This window comes from Crocodylus porosus, unplaced genomic scaffold (genome assembly GCF_001723895.1).
Source record: "Crocodylus porosus isolate Cpor-Errol unplaced genomic scaffold, CroPor_comp1, whole genome shotgun sequence".
Lineage (NCBI taxonomy): Eukaryota > Metazoa > Chordata > Crocodylia > Crocodylidae > Crocodylus > Crocodylus porosus.
The window spans coordinates 98175070-98180965 of record NW_017728906.1 but is presented as its reverse complement, the minus strand read 5'-3'; the positions used below and the strand labels follow the sequence as shown (position 1 = coordinate 98180965).

At 42.0% G+C, this 5896-nt stretch overlaps 1 protein-coding gene across 1 annotated transcript in view; it reads right to left on the bottom strand.

The window, feature by feature from the left end:
- The window catches only part of FAM155A (family with sequence similarity 155 member A), an 805264-nt gene that overhangs the window by 522629 nt on the left and 276739 nt on the right, over nt 1-5896 (bottom strand). The gene's annotated exons all lie outside the window — the stretch shown is intronic.

The following is a 5896-nucleotide window of genomic DNA, read 5'->3' as shown; positions in this document are numbered from 1 at the left end:
TTTGACCCCCATACTCTTTCCTGCCATGGCAGGGAGTTGGACTCAATGATCTGCTCAGGTCCCTTCTGACCCTAGAAACTATGAAACTATGAAACTGCTACCATTTACCTAGCTTAAAACTGTATTATTTATGAAAAGAATGACGATATCTAGCTGTTAACATGTGGTGGTGTGTTAAAGTTGATGTGTTCGACAATATCTTTATGTATATCCAGTGAATGCATAAACAGTCCTGTCACCTGGATACTAGCCAGAGATGTACCTTTTTGAGTAAAAGGTACCTAAAAAGGTAGATCTCTGGCTACTATATGAACTACGATAATGTTAACACCTTAACACACTACCACATATTAACAGCTGGACATCTTCATTCTTTTCACAAATTATCCATTGTTAAGCTTGATAAATGGTAGCATTTTCTCTGTGTGTGTGTGTGTGTATACACACACATACACAATATGAACTATGATATATAGTAAGGGTGTGCAAAGTGGGCCTGATTCAATTCGGATTCGGTGCAAATCAGGGACACTGATTCGATTAGTTGATTTGGATCACTGTCCCTTATTCAATTCAGCTGAATCCAAATCTGAAGATTCGATGCTGATTCGGACATAGACACAGCTTTATGAGTTTTTTCTATGTACCTTGTAGTAGCAGGCATGGCTCATGATCACTGCGATGCTGGGGTGCATGGAGCATCCCACAGGAGTGTGGGGGGGGGCCCTCCACATGCTCAGCAGCAAACTTCAAAATGAACCGGAAGTATTTCCAGTCCACTTCTGGGTCTGCTGGGGAGCATGCTGGGGACCCTCGCCACCCCCCTGCACCTTCCCAGCTTGGTGACTGGCCACAGGGAGACCTCAGGTGCTGCTCCCAGACCCAGGAGGCACCAGTCACTGAGGCAGGGGGCTGGGGAGGAAGGCCCCTGCGCACTCCCCAGTGGACCCGGAAGTGGACTGGAAGTGCTCCTGATCTACTTCCAGGTCTGCTGGAGAGCATGCTGGGGAGCCCCCCATGCTTCTGTGGAACACTCCATGTGCTCCAGCATCGTAGCAGTCATGAACCCCTGCTACCTAGAGGTATGTAGAAAAAACATTTAAAGCTGTGTCCATGTCCGAATATCTGAATATTTCTGAATCAATTCAGAGGGTTCTGATTTGATCCAGAGAGATTAAAGGTTCCTCTGATTTAATTCAGATTTGGCCACTGAATCGGGCCTAATCTCCCCCAAATCGAATCAGGGACCGAAGCTTCGCACAGCCCTAATATGCAGCTAATATGTAGATAAAATGCCAATTCCTACTGAAGTCAACAGCAGGATATCAGTTGACTTCTATGGCAGCATCCAGACATCCAGGGGTCAAACAAACCCTCAGGAAAAAAACCCAAAGCAGCTCAAGCACAGGCAGTGTGCACTGCTGAAAAGCAGAGCCGGGCCATCCAGAACTACCGATGTGGTTGCGAGGCAGGCTCCGCCCAGTAGGATCACCTGTGCTGCGGTCCTGGGAGGCCCCCAGGATATCCAGGGGTCAAAAAAACATGAAGGAAAAAAAAACCCGGAGCAGCACATGCATGGGCAGCATGCCCTTGCAGCATGGAGAACACCTGACTCTGTGGTTTATGGTGCTGCAAACATGTTTGTGGCATCACATATCACATCTGCGCACATCTGGATGCACACTATGGGTTTTGCATTAGGTCTTAAAAGTGACTTTTGTCCAAGGGCACAAAATAAATCTGAAGGACTGCCACAAGAAAAATCTTAGCAACCTTAGAACCAGCTCTCTGTTTTATCTAGAATATAGATAGACTTCTTTGACTGCCCAGAAGAGAGCTGCACTTCCCATCCTATATCCCCATTCCTCAAAAAACACAACATTTGTTGGGAAGTGGTGTCCCTCACCCCAAAACAATAGAGACAGAGAATTATGAAAAGTTGAACATGTTCATTTATGTCATAATGAAGCACTTCATTTTAATCCCCTCCCTACCCCCAAATCTATTTCAGTTTTGAAATAGCACTTCACATTTTATTCTGAAACAGTATGTCCTTATTCAAAAACTCACTTAACTTAGGGAGGATGGTTATTGTTGTTGTTTAGAGGGTGAGGAGGGGGTAATCTTGAAAATGAAATGAAACATTTTATTTTGGATTTATGAAGGTCTTACATTTTTTCTTTGTCTTTATGCTTTGTTTTTCCAAAAATCATTTAAAAACGTTTCAACAGGATTTTTTGGGGGGAGGGGAGTTTAAAAATGTTTTAACAAGATTTGAACCAAAAATACTTCCCACACACCCTGCTACCCCCCCGCCAATCCCCCTGTGGACTCTGCTAGCTCCCTCAATCTCTCCCAAGGACGCTGCCTACCCCCCAATCTATTAAAAATGGCTGTCTTTCCTTAAGATTCCCTTGCGTCTTTGTTTTTAAGTTGTACAGGCATCAACATAATGCACTTTAAATAGATAAATGAACAGGGTTTAGTGTGTGTGGATGTGTATGTGTGCAAATACACTTGTGTAAAATACTTTCTTCATATCTTCCAGAAGATTACAGTTGCTATTTAGTTTAGCTGAATGCACACAAAAAGTAGAACAACAAATCACCACATTAACGGAGACTTACCCTTCTGTAGTTATGAAAACATAGTTGATTGTTAATATCTGCATGCCTCTGAAACCAAGTATAATAAAACCATAACCTATTTAACACTGTTTAAGTCAAGGTTCTATTTAAACCGACTCAGCTCAATTGTATAACTATAAGGAGCATGCAGAAGTTACAGTTGCCACATAATCGCTGAAGTACCCCTGAGAGTGGCAACTTCTGGTTCTCTTTAGAAGTTATAAGGTACTTTTATCCATAGCCAGACACTGTTTCACTTTGTTAACATATTAAGTCATTTTAAAGGTATTTTTTTCAAGCACTGTCAAATAGGGAGACATTTCCCAGTGAAAAATGGTAAGAACTTTCTATGGAACTTTAAGAGAAGGGAAGAAACTGTACTGCAATGTTTGACTATGCGGGATTGATTGGAGTGTGGTTGCTTAGTATCCTATTGTGTATTTTTTTCCCAAAGTTAGTAAGGGAAAAGTGCTGCTTTACCAAAATTACATTGCTAGAGCCCCATTAAACGGGATAAACAGTGTGTGGTTATTGTGGGTCATGTTTCAGTGTCAGTTAAAATAATTTCTAGAGCTATCACTCACCCAGGCTAAAGACTGTAAATTAGGGGCATAAACACAGCCTAAGATTTTTATATGTTGGTTTCTACTAAGATAGAATTCCACACATGAGCTTGAAGAGTTGCTTTAGAGGAAATAGACAGAGAAACATGTTAGCTGGGGAACATGAACAGACGGCTGTTCTGTTGGAGTTCTTAAAGTAGTGCTATATTTGTCTCAGATTTGTTTTTCTTTTTATCCATCCTGTCCAAGGGGGAAAAAAAATCCAGGAACTATGAGCATATTGTAAAGGGGAAAAAAAGAAAGACTCAGATGGAATCCATCCATTTCTTTCCCATGAATGACTTGAATGAATAGATCTACTCCAAGTACTGAAACTTTGTTAACTATTCAGTCCCTGAGATATTAAGTACAGCAAACTTATGAAACAGGTTATAAAAATATATGCTTTGTCAGTTAAATTAATTCCACTTTCATTTTAAGTTTCCTGTACTAATATAGTATGTGTCCCATATTTGGGTCTCTGTATAATGAGAGTTATGGAGTGAGGCCACCTTCAATTTATTTATATTCAATTAAGCAGTTGCTAGGAGTTAGAGAGATGGGATCCTAGGTGAATACCTAGGAGGTTAGCAAACAAGAGCTCTGTAGTGTTGACAGTGATCCATCCTAGTTACAGTTTTCTGGATGTTCTGCATTTTTGTCTACAATACTGTTGGTATAATCCAAGATAAACCACATGGGGACAGACTCTGATGTCTCTCACATGGGAGGAAGTTGTTTTATATTCAAAATATATGCATCTATGTAGACATTTATCCCAACCTTTGCTATGACAGTATCCATACTTTTTTAAGACGTTCTTTTTTCCTGGTGCATAGGAAAGTGAAACAAGGATAAAAAAGAAGGGGAAAAGCACAGATTGAACATCTTGCTATGTAAAGAGCCAGCCCCTTATTTAGACTAAAATATTCCTTTTTTTGTCTCCTGAATATTAAGTCTAACAGGGAAAAAACTGGCTTATAAAGGAAATAGAATAATAAAGTAAGAAATAATATGGAGTCAGCATGTGGACAGCATGTGGTTAAAATGTGCTGAACACAAACATGGAACTTGAAATCTAGAGGAACTACAACAAGAAAAAAATATTGAGCATTAAAAAGAGTGTTAAATGTAAACAGTGATCTTTAAAAAAGATTTAATAGCTATGTTGTTTGAAGTAGACTTACACATATGGTTAGTATTTATGGGCATTAGGGCCCCTCTACACATGCAGGTAAAGGTGTGATGGGATCGAATGTGAGATTCACACAATTGTACCTCCTGCCATGCCACACCACCCATGCATGGCAGGAGATATGACTGTGGGATCACAAATTGGGTCCTGTCATGCCTTATTGCCTGTGCAGGGGAAGCCCAATCTCAGACTTCTCCTGCACTGGCAACAAGCAAGCTATGGGCCTCCTCAGGTTACATGACTTCCCAGCTGCAGAGGTGCATAAGATGATCCCACAGTTGGGAGTTGCATCAACTGTGGTGTCCCAGCTGTGGGGTCCATGGAGGACCCCCACGACTGGGAGCCTTATCATCCGGCAGCTCAAGGGTCAGAGGTGCACATAAGCCCTCCCAGTTGGAAGCCCTAATCAGTTGGCCCAAGCTACAAGGGCCTCTGACCAGAGGTTTAATTAATGGCATGATAGAAGACAGATACAAAGTTATTACACATATTTTGATGTGGGAAATCACACCTGGTTAATCACACCTTAAGCATAATGTGTACATGGGGACTCAGAGAACTAGGATATTGAACCATTACATTGTACACATAATTTACTTTCTCTGTGCCTTTTTTCCCATTTCCAATTATTCCTGTTTCTTCACTAGCCTTAAATGCCTGGCAGACATCATCAAATGGTGCCCCAAACAGTCCACCCAAAATCCCTCTGCCATCCCCTCTCTCACCTTGGCACATATAATTAGCAAGGATCCTGGTCTTCTATGATTACAAAAACTCCCAATTTTTGGATTAAAAATGTAACCCAAAATCCACATATTTCTGCGATTAAAATGAAACACCACTATACATATATCTATATATTAGTGGCCTTTCATTTTAGTCATAGGACAATGTGGATTTTGGGTTACTTTTTCAACCTGAAAATTGGGGATTTTTTTTTTTTATTAGAGAAAAACAGGATCCCTGATTATTAGTGTGGCCCCACTCTCCATGAGATGAAGCTGGACCAGGTTGCCCTGTGCCTCATCTGCATATAAATGTTTGTAGCATCCCAGAACTCATAACAAGAATGCCCAGTTTCAGTCTTGAATAGGGGCTAACTAACACAAAGATTCTTTGTGGAGGATATCTGGAGTATACACATATACTGAGAAGTGCTGAGCTGTGCGGTCACCATGGCTGGAAATACTGTTGACTGTGGTGAAGCCCAGCCCAATGAACTATGTGATAAATCATGAGCTTTTCAACTAGAAGGGCACGTCCAGATGAGTGCACATGTACCTTTTGCCCTGTCCTGCTGCTTTGGGCCCAGCTGAGTGGCACAGGAGCCCCGAGGGTGGCAGGGCCTAGTTGGGCCCAGTACACGGGGACCGTGTGCCACACCGGGTCATGCCAGCAAAGGCCTGGCCTGGCTGGATGGCAGATGGTCCCCAGAGCCAGCAGGACCTGGTTGGGCCTGGCGCACAGTCCTC